Source organism: Cavia porcellus, unplaced genomic scaffold (genome assembly GCF_034190915.1).
Source record: "Cavia porcellus strain 051 isolate PalLab524CR breed Dunkin Hartley unplaced genomic scaffold, mCavPor4.1 scaffold_3, whole genome shotgun sequence".
NCBI classification, from domain to species: domain Eukaryota; kingdom Metazoa; phylum Chordata; class Mammalia; order Rodentia; family Caviidae; genus Cavia; species Cavia porcellus.
The window spans coordinates 35,854,003-35,868,937 of NW_026947486.1; the positions used below are offsets into that span (position 1 = coordinate 35,854,003).

Here is a 14,935-nt window from a genome sequence, read left to right on the forward strand (position 1 = left end):
TCTCTACAGTCTGTCCCGAAGCCTCTACCAGTCCGCTCTCCGCGGCTCCTTCGGTGCTTCTTCTTTACAGTCTGTCCCGAAGCCTCTACCGGTCCGCTCTCCGCAGCTCCTTCTGTGCTTCTTCTCTACAGTCTGTCCCGAAGCCTCTACCGGTCCGCTCTCCGCAGCTCCTTCCGTGCTTCTTCTCTACAGTCTGTCCCGAAGCCTCTACCGGTCCGCTCTCTGCGGCTCCTTCCGTGCTTCTTCTCTCGTGGCGGGAGAGGCACTCACTTTTATAGGGTTACAGTGGCCAATCAGTTCAAAGTGCGCGATGCGGGCTGATTGGCTAACATCAGTTGTTGCTAGGCAGACTATCTTACAGAGCAGGTTGTTTACCAAGCAGGAAGCAGGAGATAAGCGCCATCTTAGCACACTCGATGGGAGGGGTAATCTAGCTCAGGCTTTGCTCTTTCTTACAGGCCTCACGTCCGCCAAGTAAGGCGACTGGGCTCGGCCGCGGCTCCCAACATCTCCCCCTATTTTATTTTACAAGAACGAGCGCATCGCAGCCCATCCTGGATCGAGCGTAGAGGCCTACGCCCTGTATCTGAGGCCCACCGCAGGCCTTTGGGTTGGAACCCGGGCGGCCGTCCCAGGGTCCACCAAGGCCTTGAGGCCCTCGTCCTTTTTTCCAGGGCCAGGGATAGGTCAGACGGAACCTGGGTGCACATAGGCATACGCTCACGTCTCTCCTTATGATCCCCTTTGGAGAGGCATCTAGATTCGGGGCGGAATCTAGCGATCCAGCGGCTTTCGTGCACCATGGGGTAGGGCCTGGCTTAGGTTGAGTCGTGCTGGGGAGGCACGCTCTTACCCGTCATTGACTCACCCACCCTGCTACATGTTGTTGTCTAGGGAGGAGAATGTGGGAAGCCTGTCACTTTTAAACGCGGTCGTAGGCCATGCGAGCGAGCCATGCGTATGCCTGGGGGTCGTTTTGCCCGTTCTGGACCGCTGCCAGAGCAGCATGGGCAACCATGCGGACCTGACGACGTGCCACCGCAAGGCGTCCATTAATGAACGATGTGACCCATCTGAGCAAGAATGGTCCTATAAGTAAAAGCAGAAGCAGGGAGCAGATAGCACTCCCAGTGTAGAGGGCAGCCCTTTTTTGGCTCATCTTGACTTTACGTCTATGGCTGGTCCCTGGTGGGGCAAGTCTGGTCTTCGGCCGATGGACTTGTCGCACGTGTCAGTCTCTCTGGGACCCACAGTGGTTCCCGTCCCGGTTCCTGCGGAAAAACACAAACCGCACCTCGGTTCCAGCTGATTACTGGATCCGGGCCCATCCATTGTCCTGTTAGGACATCTTTCCATTTCACCCATCCCTTATTGCTAGGGGATGGACTAGAATGCTATTATTGTTTAAATTTAAAAAATTGTATGTGAACAGTGCCATAGATAACCGTGCCTTTGGAGGCAGGCCTTGGCTTACTCCTCCTCTTTGTTTTTATAAAACTTCTTTGAGGCTTTTGTGAGCTCTCTCAATAATTCCTTGACCTTGAGGATTGTATGGGATACCATGCTTTAATTGTCTGCCATTGATCTTAAGCAAAAGCATGGGCCTCTTGTCAAGAGTCATGTGGAGTACTGGAACCTCTTATGGAGGCTGGGGAGCAGCAGGAGCTGTGCTATCCTGTCCCCCTCATTAATTACTATAGTACCTACAAGAGTTTGAACCATAATCTGAATATTTCCTGTATAATCTGAGTCTATGACCCCAGGGATCACGGTGAGACCCCGAAGGGCCATGGAGGACCTTCCGATTACTAGGCCAACTGTATTTTCAGGCAGCGGTCCCTTGAAGGTGGTTTCGACCACCTGAACACCCATGTCGGGCGCTAATATGAGTCTGGAGGCGACACAGAGGTCCACGCCTGCTGACCCAGGGGTAGCCCTTGTGGAAGGCTGCCACCCTGTGTTGTTCTGTCTCGGGGGTGGGGGCCCGCCGGCGAGGAGGGCCCCCTCTGGCCGTTTTTTGGCTCGTTAACATCTCGGCCACAAATACGATTTCCTTGAGCATCATAGACTGATCTGCAATCCTCTGCCTTATGTGGGCCCTTTCTGCATCTCCCGCAGACGCCATACGATCCCTCGTTTTTGGGGCGAGGCCTGGCGCTTGTGTTATTCGGGCAGTCGCGTTTGATATGCCCTGGGTCCCCACAGCTGAAGCATCCCTTGGCCTTGCGCTCTTTCCTCGGCCCTCGAGGGCCTCCTCGTCATTCAAGTCTCCCTCTTCCTCGGAGTCTGACGACTCCAAGGCTTGAGCCCTGTCTTCCTCTTCTGTACCTTTGTCCTCCTTGACGGACCCCTCTCGGGAGCTCCTTGACTGTGCCTGTTCAAACACCTCGCGTACTTCTACAAGTTCTTGAGAGCTCCCCCCGTAACTACCCTCATTCTTAGTGCCGCTACTTGGCATGTTTCCCATTTTTAATATATCTTCTGTTATTTTTACTTCTATGTTTATGTTTTACACTCTTTTATTACCTTAAGTTCTGGTGTTATGTTTCATACTCACCGCGTGAGGCCCAAGAAACCCGCCACTTACGCGTGAGGTTGAGAGGAGTCTAAAAACCCTGTAGGTGCGCGCCACCCAGGGCCCAGGCTTATCCTCTACTCACCTGTCCTGCAGCACTGTATCGGAGACTGCTGTCCACTGCCACGTCTCGGGGCTGATCAGTCCCCGTACGGGCCACCAGATGTCGGTGTCGCTCCCGGCCGGCAGGAAGAACACGCAACAATATCTGGCGGTGGTCAGGCTTTTCTTTATTCTCTCCTTATACAGTCTGCCCCAAAGCCTCTACCGGTCCGCTCTCTGCGGCTCCTTCCGTGCTTCTTTCTCTACAGTCTGTCCCGAAGCCTCTACCGGTCCGCTCTCCGCGGCTCCTTCCGTGCTTCTTCTCTCGTGGCAGGAGAGGCACTCACTTTTATAGGGTTACAGTGGCCAATCAGTTCAAAGCGCGCGATGCGGGCTGATTGGCTAACATCAGTTGTTGCTAGGCAGACTATCTTACAGAGCGGGTTGTTTACCAAGCAGGAAGCAGGAGATAAGCGCCATCTTAGCACACTCGATGGGAGGGGTAATCTAGCTCAGGCTTTGCTCTTTCTTACAGGCCTCATGTCTGCCAAGTAAGGCGACCGGGCTCGGCCGCGGCTCCCAACAGGTGTGAATGTTTTCATTTTGGTAAACGTATTGAAAGAATTGTCATCATGCCCAGTTGTCTCCTTAAATGCCTTAGAACTTGTCTCCTATCTCCACTACTTCAATGAAATACCTTTTAAAAGTAACTGATGATGGGACTGGGGATTTAGCTCAGTGGCCTAAGCACCTGCTTTGCAAATGTGTGGTTGTGAGTTCAATCCCTGGTACTCAAAAAAAAGTTACTGATGGCTTTCTATTTGCCAATTCTACTTGTCTGCTTTTAAGAAGTCTTTTTGTTGTTGTTGTTGCACTGTTTAATCCTGCTTTATCTTCACTTTTTGAAATTCTCATCTTTATTTTATGAGATAGTATTTAGTTATTTACCTGCCTGACTGATACTCTTTCTTGAAGCCTTCTAAATACAGCCTGCCTCAACATTCTGTCCTCTTTTCCAACCCAATTATCTCTATATTAACAACTTCATAGACATTATCTCTAGCTCTATCTTGTTTGTTGAGCTCTAGACTTGGATTGCTTGCTATCATACTGCATGCTAATTCTCTAAAAATTAATTTCAACTCCAAATTAATTCTCCTAAATCTATTCTGAAATTGCTGCCTGCATTTTCTGCACTCTTTATACATTTTGATCCTTTCTTCTTGCGTTATCCATTAAATCAGTTGCCTTACTATATGAACTCCATTTCTTGTTTCTCATCTTTGTTACATTATTTTTCCTGAACTTATTTATTCATTTACTAAATAGTTATGGAGAAGTACTATGTCTTGGGCACTAATGGTACCAAGGTAATAGCTGTGAACAAAACAGACAAAAGTCTTGGCCATTATAGAACTGATATTTTATTGAAGAAAAACACACTAGCAGATAAAATATATAGACTATCAGTGATAAAAAGGTCCATAGGGAAAAAAATTAAGGAAAGTCACAGTGGCACATGAATGTGTGCACAATTTGAAATGGGATAGTGACTGAGACACTAACATTTGAGGAAAGATTAAAGATAGGCAAGAGACAGCCAGAGAATGCAGGGTTCGAAAAGCATTCCTGACAGGTAGAATAGCACACAAAAGGTTTCCTGATGGGAGGAGAACCTAAGTACTCCAGACATAACAAATTGGCTAGTGTGACTGAAATAGGATGAGTCAAAGGAAGAGAGTAGTAAGAGGTGGAGCCAAAGATGAGAGGGGGAAAGGACCAAATCATGCAGGGCTTTGTAAGTATAAGGATTTTGGTTTTGTGTTAAGAATGAAATAGAAGCCTTTGTGGGTAGTGACCTAATTTGACTTATTTTATTAGCACAATAACTCTGGCTGCTTGGCTGAAACAAAATTGTAGGAAGGCAAAGATAGAAGCAGCGAACAAGCAGGTGAGAACTAATAATGGTTTGGAGTATGGTAGTTGTGGTGAAAGATTAGCATTCTGGATTTACTATTAATCGGACATTTGGGTGTGAGAAGAAACAAAGTAGTCAGGATAATTTAAAGATTTTTGCCTCAACGGGAAGAAGAATGTGTTTTTCAGTTTGTGGGGGGGGGCATGCGCACGTGTGTACACCCATCCATGCATGCATTTACTTTCTCATTTCTTGGAACTCCCATATTATGTATGCTTATATTAAGTGCCTTAATTACTTTTCACCTGGGTTATGTCCATAGTGTAGATAAATTTTCAGAAGTAAATCCTCTCCCTGCCTCTTTCCACACTCTAGTTCATCCTTTATAACGAGAGGCACTATTTATACATCCTGTCTCAAATCTTCTGTGGTTTCCAATTGCATCAAATTCAGTAGGCAGATTTGTCTTGCATTCAAGGCTTTTAACAAAGTGAGCCCTGCCTATTTCATCAGCTTTATTCTTCACTATTCCCTTATATACTGCAGATAAAAGGGCTTGTTGCTTCTTGAATTTTGTGTTTAATAGCATCTAATGTCACACATCATGCTTCTTTGGTATGCTACAGTTGTTAAGAACATAAACTGCAACTGAACATAATCAAGTTTGAATCATGTTTTTATTTCTTATTATACTTTTGGGCACTTTGGTCTTTGTATTTCAGTTTTCTATAAAACAGGAGTAATAGTACTCTACCTTAGAGAGGTGTTTTGAGGATTAAATGAGTTTATATGCAAAGCATTTAAACAATGTCTGACATGTTAAATGCTTAAGTCCTTTAGTTGTTGTTGTTGTTGTTGTTGTTGTTGTTGTTGTTGTTATCTGTATTCCAGGCTGGGGATTTAGCTCAGTGGTGTAAATGCCTTCCTGATGAGCGTGAGGTCATGAATTTGATCCCTGTTCCAAGAAAAAAAAAGCTTATTATCTGTATTCCTCCTATAGTATCAGGTCTATAAGGGCAGGGGTTTTTGTGTTTTGTTTACTGCTCTATCCCCTAAACTTGGCATATAATAAATGCCCTGTAAATATATGCAGAGTAAATGAGTGTAAGTTCCTCAGCTGAAGTTGCCTACCATTGCTGTTTCTTCCCTCTATTATCTTAAGAACCTGGCCAACCTACATTGCTCGTCATGGATGATTTCAGGGAACATTGTGGTTTTCTGGTACTGTTCCCCAAACTAATTTTAAAGCTCTCTTTCTTTTGAACTCTCATAATATTTTGTTGATGTTTTTCTTATATCACTTACATTTTTTGCCTTTCATCTTAGTTATTTGTACTTAATCTTGCTTACTAGATATTAGGATCTGAAAGCATAAACTATATCTTACTCATTTTATATCCCCTGTGGTGCTAGTATAATGTCTTGAACATGGGAGATGCTCAGTAAAAATTTGCTGATTGAATTGAATTTGTTCTGTTATTTATGTACTTCATTTTACATGAATTTTCAGAATTCTAAGGCACATCTCTCAGCTCTTAAATTTCTATTTAGTTTATTTCTTAGATATCCTAAGTGTTCAAGTTTAGAAAGATTACTTTTTATCTGCTGCTGTAGAAGTAAATTTGTCTTATCTGAACCTTGTTTAAACTAACTGAAGATTTTGTACCAGATGACAAAATTTTTCTGAGTCTATGATTAATAAGGGGAAAGGTTTATCAAAAATGGTAATACACTGCTGAAATTCACCTAAGAAATTGGTTGGAGAAAAACAGGACTTATAACTATATGGCACAAAACCAACACTTTAATCACAAGTACTTAATGTGGTAAATTTCTCAAATCTTCATTTTATTTATTCATTATGCTTAATCATGATTATCAGGTTTTCAGCTAACAGCTGTCGAGAGGAAATTTAGAAATGTCAAAAAGACTTATAGAAGATAGGAGCAGGAAGGGACAGATAACTCTAAGGAAGGAAGCCAAAAAACCTAAAAATGGGCCATGACCTCACAACAGTGTTGCACTAATAACCCACTATTTTTTAAATAGGCCTTGAGGTCATCATTGTGTTAAAACAGCACAGTGCTATAATTGATGTTGACAATAATGACCCAAATTTATCAAAAAACTATTAAATTGTGATCATCTACCATATTTCACCAATGAAGATAAGCAATTAGTGTTAAGGGTTCAAATTCCCATCCAGAAGATTGAATTGCTAACCCTTAACTAGCTTGACAATTTGACTCATTCCTGAGTGATAATTAATGTTTTCCTGTATTCAGTAGATGTCTTTATGTTCCAGTCCTTCTAACCAGAATCGAAATGCAATTAACCGTGAGACAGCTTTAGGCAGTAAACCCATAAAAGTAAAATTTTCATTTATACAACATTTATAATATAGGAAATACGAGTATGGAACAGATGTTGACTGGTTGAAATACTGTATACTTAATCATGTTAGTGTTTATTTAATAAGGAATGTCATTTGCTTAACTTTATTCATTTACTCGGTGACCATGGCCTAAAATTTTATTATATACAATATAGCTGTCTATCTCTGTCCACCAGAATTTGAAAGAATCTTAGCTTGAAGGAGATTAGAAAATAAATTACAGCTTTTTAGCTTTAGGAGTGAAGATAGAAAGATAATTTTTGAAGGTTTTCAACTTTTAAAAACTTTATTTTGTTTATGTATGGATGCCAAAACACAAAGTCATGAATAGTGCGACAGCATTCATTACTTAACTTTATTTTGAAAATCTACATTGTTCTAAAAGTCTTCTTAGTGACTTCCCAGGGAGAGAGAGAACCCAGAAAATTTCATGAAATGGAACCATTTCCTGCTGTTGTATTTCTGAATAATGGAGAGTACTAAAATTTAATTTAAAAGTACAGCAGCCCCTGTATTTGAAAGAAGTCATTTAACTAATATTTTTGTTCTCCTTTGGAGCTGTTAGCAAATATCTTTTATATGGTAGCAAGATTATAGCAAATGATTTTATGGGAACATGTATTCACTTTTATTTTATTAGTGATATTATCTAGGCCCTCATGATATAGAAACTGGTACAATAAATATTTTAATGAGTAGATTTAGGTGCTAGATAATTTGCAAAAATCATTTCAAAATTTAGATTACGACATCTGAATCTAGTATCTCAGGTCATTTTGTCACATTGTACAATTCACATAGCAGTGAAATTTTTTGGGGGGTGCAGTACAAAGCATTGGACCAATGGTTTTTGCATGCTACTAAAATGCTTTATCATTGAGCTATATTCTCACATTCATGAAAATAGATTTAAAAATTTAGACCTTATGTGAAATATTTTAGAAAAAAGTGTCTTTGTTGTTGTTGTTTTGGTTTACTGGATAACCAACCTAAAGGTACCCTACCACTGAGCTACATTCACAGTATTTTTTAATTTTTATTTTGAGATAGGGTCTTGTTAAGATGGGATCCCAAGCAAGAGTTGGGGTCCTCCTTTCTCAGATTTTCTCAGTGTTGGGGTTACAGGTTTGTACCATAGTGTACAATAAAAACTGTATTTAAGAGGAAGATACATAAGTCCCAACTACCCCTACCTAAGTATTTTTTCCATACAGTTTGCAGCTCTTTATAAAAGTAGAAGATGGTTTTTAATGGTTACTAATACAGATCAAGAATTGTTAAGCTCTACAAGGAAAGAGCCAAACTTAAGACAGTTTAGAAGCGGCATATTTTGTAAATATAGTGTGCTATGCACTTTTACAAGTCTCTTATACTCATTATAAATAAATTTCAAAAAATTTACTAAAAATCTGGGTGTGGTGGCTCATGCTTATAATCCCAGCACTTGGGAGGCTGAGACAGGAAGATTGCTGCAAGTTACAAGCCAGCCTGGGCTACAAAGTAAGTTCAATATCAGCCTGAACCATACTGTGAAACTCTCCCTAAAGAGGGAAAAATTTACTAGATGATTTCACAATAACAATAATCTCAGTACTTGTTATCACAAATAGCATTTTATTGAAAAATAACTGTAAATTCTATGGATTCATCAAAAACATTAAGTGAAATGTTAATTCTTTTTCTGCAAGTGTGCAATGGTAAAGAACACAATGACTGTTAGTATAGTTTGGTCTTGTTGCCTTAATCCAGGTGAAAAAAAGTATCTATATTAAGACGTTCATGTACACTTCAGCCAATTAAGCATATAAGTTAATAGTTGGGCAATCTTAGAATCATAAAAAGAAGCCCTTTATCCATAAGCAATCACTCCCATTTCTATTGAACTTGCCTTTCATCCAGTTCCAGAATTAATGCTATACTTTTGGTCTCTGTAGTTGGGACCATTCTGGAGATTTCATTTAAATGGAATCATTTAGGATGTGCTCTTTTATGATTGGCTTTTTCAATTAGCATAATATTTTTAAGCTTCTTCCATACTATGAAATAAATCTATATTTCATTTGTTGTATGATTGTATGATATTCTAAAATATGGATAGATATATCACATTTTATTTATTTACCAGTGATAGGTATTTGACTTATTCCCACTTTTGGCTACTTTGACTAATTCTGCCATGTACATTTGTTTACATGTGTGGTTTTTTTTGTTGTTGTTGTTTTTTTGTTTTTTTGTTTTTTGTTTTAGATACTGGGAATCAAACTCAGGACTGCCTGCTTGCAAGGCAGGCACTTATGCCGCTGAGCTAAATCCCCAGCCTGTTTACATGTTTTAATGTGGGCATTTGTTTTCAGTTTTCTTTAGTGAATACTTAGTGGAATTATTGAGTCATGGAAACTTTATGTTTAACTTTTTGATGAGCTGCTAGGCTATTTTCCAAGTGATCCTATCATATTATATTCCCCACTTCAACATGAAGATGTTCCAGTTACTCTATTTTTCTTTGATTGTATCCATCCTAGTGATTTTGAAGTGGCATTTCAATTGTGGTTTTGATCTGTTTTTCTCTAAAACTAATGATGCTGTATCTCTTTGCATGTGATCATTGTCTATCCATATATCTTTTCTGGGTTAATTTCTATTCAAATTATTTCCTTGGTTTTCAGTTGAGTTATTTACCTTTTAATTATTGAATGCTAGGAATTTTACATATTTTGGATCTTCTCTGGTTTTATTTTGTTTAGTTTTTTTTTTTTGAAACAGTATCTCACAATGGAGTCCCAGTTGGCCTCCAGCTCACTGTGTAGCACAGGTTGGCCTTGAACTTGCAGCAGTCCTCTGCTTCAGCCTACTGAGTGCTGGGATTACAGGCATACACCATTACACCCAGCTTCCTCCAGGTTTTATAGTTAGATCTTTTACACATTTTAATTTCATTTTTTGTGTGGTATGAGGAAAAAGCCTAGCTTCATTCTTTTCCATGTGGTCATCCAATTGTCACAGTAGCATTTGTTTGAAGATAGTTTTACTGTATTGAATTGTTTTGGCACCCTTGTAAAAAATTCAGTTGATTATAAGTGTTTAAGAGCTTATATCTGCACTTTCAAGGCTTCTGTTTTGATCTGTATATCCTTATGACAGTACTGTTGATCTCTGTGTATCTGTTTGCCAGGACCACATTCTCTTGATTACTTTGTAGCTTTTCAGTCAGTTTTGAAATCAGAAAGTATGAATGATCTAATTTTGTGTTTATAAAGATTGTTTTGAGTGTTCTGTGCACTTTGAATTTCCATGTGAATTTTAAAGTCGATTTATCAGTTTCTATAGACTCTGTCTGAGATTTTGACAGGTTATGTGGGATCTTTAGATCAATTTAAGGGGTATGACCATTTTAACAATATTATATTTTAACCTACGAATGTTAAATGACATTTATTTAAACCTTATTTACATTCTTTAAAATAGGTTTTGTAGTTTTACTGCAAGTTACATATTATTGTCAAGCTTATACCTAAATATTTTATTTCTCTTTTCATTTGTTTATGTACTTACCTATTTTGTGGTACTGGGTGTTAAATCCAGGGCCATTGCACTAGGCTGCATTCCCAATATTTTTAAATTTTTTGTGTCATGGTTTCACTAAGTTACTAAATTGCAGTCTTTTTGTCTCAGCCTCTCAGAGTACTGTAATTGTAGGTGAATACCATCATCCCCAGATGAAATATTTTTTATCATGATGGAGAATATTAAACTCATCAACATTTTTTTGTTCTTTTTGAGACAGGGTTTTACTATGCAGTAGAGGCTGGTCTCGAACTCACTTTGTAACACAAGCTGACCTAGAACTCGTAGGGATTCTCTTACCTCAGCCTCCTCAGTGCTGAATTACACACACGTGCCACCCCCTCAGGCTTTTGTCAACATTGGTAATGCATCTATTGAGATATTTATTGACTTTTTGCCCCTTTGTTCATAGAATGTATTGCATTAATTCTTTTTCTGATATTTGACCAATCTTGCATTCCTTGGATAAATTCCACTTGGTCATGGCTAATAACTGTTTTTTACATATTTCTAGATTCTATTTCAAAGTATTTTGTTACAAATTTTATGACTCTAGCAACAAATATTGGTCTGTGGTTTTCTTCTGATGTCTTGGTCTGGTTTTGATATCAGAGTAATACCTCATAGAATAAGATGGAAGTATTTTCCCCTTAATATTTCTTGAGTTTGTGGAAGATGGTTTTTATACTTATTATTGTTATTATTATCCTTTCACAGTACTAGGCATTGAACCCAGCTCTGTACCAGCAAGCTCTGTACTACTCTGCTACATCTCCAGCCATATTGTAAGTTTTATTTTGAGACAAGGTCTCATTTCATTATGTAAGTTGATTTTGAACTCCAATGAGTACCTGAAATTACAAGTACATACTAGTATGTCTGGCTAGGATAGGTGTTAATTGCTCTTTGAGTTTTTACTTTAATTCATAAGTGAAGTTACCTGAGCCTAGACTTTTCTTTGTGAGAGTTTTTGACTGCTAAGTCAATGTTTTTTGGGTCCATCAACATTTTCTATTTCTTACTGGATCAGTTTTAGTAGTTTTTATCTTTTTAGGGATCTTTCTATTTCATTTCGATTATTCAACCTATGTGCAAAGTTGTTTAAATTATTTCCTCATAATTCTAGTTACATCTGTATGAATAGTAGTAATGTTCTTTCTTTCATGTGTCTATATTTTTTGCTGTACCAAAGTTTTTTATGGGCCTCATGGCACACACCTGTAATCCTAGCACTCAGACACTGAGGCAGGAGGATCACAGTGAGTTCAAAGGCTAAATAGTGAGTTCAAAACAGTCTTAACTACATAGTGAAAACTTGCCTCAAAAAAAAAAGGTAAACAGATAATTGAAAACCAGTATAGCATAGTGACTAAGAATGTAGTTCAAATTTTTCTATTAAATATTTTTAAAGATAATTTTTTTCTTCTTTATTTTTTTCTTTTCATTAAAGCACGTATCAAACATCAGATAACTATAATGTTTTTGAAAGAAATTCTGACCTTTTAATGAACATTTAAGAGCTCTGATAATTTAGTAGGATTATAACATATTGAACAAGAACCACTGCAAAATTATTAGAACTCTTTTTAAATGGTGGTATACAATATATTTGAGCAAAAAGGTATCTCTGAAAACCTTGTTGACTGGCACAATATTGTCATGACAGGAAAATGATTCCACTTGATGAAGAAATTATCCATTTTAAGCATAAGACTTACATCTGCTTTGATGATGTTATCAAAGTATATTTATAGAACCAAAAGTTCTTAGAACTGAAAGATATTTTAAAGGTCCTCTAGTCTCAGTCAATAATAATGATAGCAAACATTTATTGAGATTTCATTGTGTGATAAACAAATTGATAAGTACATCATTTAATTTTTACAACAATTCTTAGAAAAAGTTTTGATTATCTACATTTTTTGTTTTTGGTACCGGGGCTCAAACTCATGACCTCGTGCTTGTCAAACAGGCATTTATGCTACTGAGTTAAATCTCTGGCCCCTTGATTATCTACATTTTTAAAAATGAAAAAGATGTAGACAGTTTACCTAACTAGATTTACATAGCTAAGAAGTGGTAAGTGTAGGTTTTATACACAAGTTCTATTTCAGAATGCATTCCTCAATACATTATATTCCTCAATGCATTACTCATACTGACTGCACTGCCAGTATACTTTATAGTATTCCTCAAAAATTGTTTTATATTCTGTCCAATAATCTTTTTTTATTTAAAGATAAAAAAAGAAAGGAAAAAAAGCAAAGGAGTAAGAGCGTACAAGTAATACAGAATTTCAAGAAAAAAATATACAGTAAGCAATCACTAGTTAATAGATTACATATTCTCATCTAAGAAACAGTTGTCCAAATTACAAAATTAAAGCATACAAAGTGGACATTCGTACAGTGAGATTGCAGACAGTTCTGTTCAATGAGCCAACAAAAACTGAGTAATACGTTTTTCTATCCTACACATTTAAACATACATGCAGTTATATCCTTTAGACAACTTTCTTTTCTTCCCTTTTTTTACAAAAACAATTACACTTTTTGGCTTTTCTTACTCCCACAGTTGTTCTTACTTTTTTTTGAAGAGAACAAAAGCAAATGTGACAAAACAAAACAGAGTCAGTTAGAACAGAAGGATGGGCTTCGTACATGATACAAAAATAGACTATCAGGTGATCAAAAGTGGTTACCATTGTGCCTCTTGCTATTTTTAAATTGAGCTGCCTATATCATCAGGTATAATAGAATTGACCCAAACAGTACAGAACAAGACCAATAAAACCTACACTGGAGACCTTACAGGACTTCAAAAGAAGATAATAGTCAAACCATAATGGGCATCATAGTAAATCTTATTGTCTTCAAAGTGGTTGCCTATACCCTCAAACTTGATACTATCAAACAAAACAGAATATAGTAAAATCAGGTAGAACAAGATGGGGAGAGCAATACTGGAGTTCAAATCAGGTTAATAGAAAAACAAAAATGTTACTATAATATATCCCGCTATTTTTAAAGTTAGTTTTCCCTTAATTAAAAAATACGAAAAAATAAATTAATTTTTAAAAAAGGGGTGAGATTGAGATAAAAGAGACATAGTAACAGAACAACACTGGTCAGAACCGAACAATTTAAGCATCATTGTGTTTCACCACCAGATAACCTGACATAATAGTAGTCACCACAGTGTATCTTTCCTTGAATTATTTGAGTATAACTTCATATACTATAGCACCAAACATATCAAGACAGTGTGAAGCCATTCAGGACAATGAAAGAATTACAGGGTATTTAAAACCAGCTAACAGAAAACGAACAGCGGTTTCTATAATATCCCAATGCCTATAAAAAATTTTGTTTATACTATTGCATATAGTAAAATACAGTAAGATACAACATGTTAAAACCAATGGAAACAGATGAACAACAGCTTAATGGGACATCAAAACAACAAATTAAATCAGCACTAGTGATTATGATGTCTTGTTTTCTTCAAAATAGCTATTCGTACTATCACAGATACTAAAATCGAACAACCCAGATTAAAACCATTCCAATTAATGAGAGAAAACATTATATGGCTTCAAACCAATATGACTGGGAATCACGATTACCACATACTTTTATGTATTCTTATCATTTTTTATACTAGGGAAACTTCAGTATTTATACATGTGAGTTTGATTTATTTCAGTTATGAGTATGGTCTCAAGTTGTGTCCATTTATTTATAAATATCTCAATGTGATCATTCTTTATATAAAAATACCACAACTTTTTTTATCCATTTCTCAGTTGATGGACACTTAGGTTGCTTCCAAGGTCTGGCTATTACAAATTGTGCTGCTATAAACATGGGTGCACATATATCACTGTGGTATGATGCTTTCAATTCTTCTGGGAATATCCCTAGAAGTGGAATAGCTGGGCCAAATGGGGCTTCCAATCCCAGCTTTCTGAGAAATCTCCAGACTGACCTCCACAATGGTTGCACCAGTCTACACTCCCACCAACAGTGTAGGAGAGTTCCTTTTTCCCCACAGCCTCTGCAGCATTTGTTGTTGTTGGTTTTCTTGATCTTGACCATTCTTTCAGGAGTGAGATGAAATCTCAGTTTGGTTTTAATTTGCATTTCTCTAATGACTAATGATGATGAACATTTTTTCATGTATTTATTTTCCATTTGTATTTCTTCATCTGAGAATTGTGTATTCAACTCAGATGCCCATTTTTGGATTGGGTCTTTGAGTTTTGGGGGTCTGATTTTTTAAAAATTCTTTATATGTTTTCGACAGAAGTCCTTTGTCTGAGGGGCAGTTCACTAAGATTTTTTCCCAGTTTGTGGGTTTTCTTTTCCCTATGCTGGAGATTTCTTTTGACGTGCAGAAATTTTTTAATAAGAGGTGATTCCAATTATTGACTCTGGGAAGA

The 14,935-nt window shown here is 37.8% G+C and overlaps 1 protein-coding gene and 1 pseudogene across 7 annotated transcripts in view; both read left to right on the plus strand.

Annotated features, from left to right (window-relative positions):
- The window catches only part of Eda (ectodysplasin A), a 583,517-nt gene that overhangs the window by 118,286 nt on the left and 450,296 nt on the right, over window positions 1-14,935 (plus strand). The window contains exon 2 of one of the 7 annotated variants that reach the window (XR_010046582.1): window positions 11,212-11,279. The exons of the other annotated variants lie outside the window; for them this stretch is intronic. The gene's annotated coding sequence lies outside the window, so the exon portion shown is untranslated. The remainder of the gene's footprint in view (window positions 1-11,211; window positions 11,280-14,935) is intronic. 7 annotated transcript variants of the gene reach the window in all.
- LOC111757138 (calcyclin-binding protein-like) overlaps window positions 1-14,935 on the plus strand; it is a 48,687-nt pseudogene that overhangs the window by 21,814 nt on the left and 11,938 nt on the right.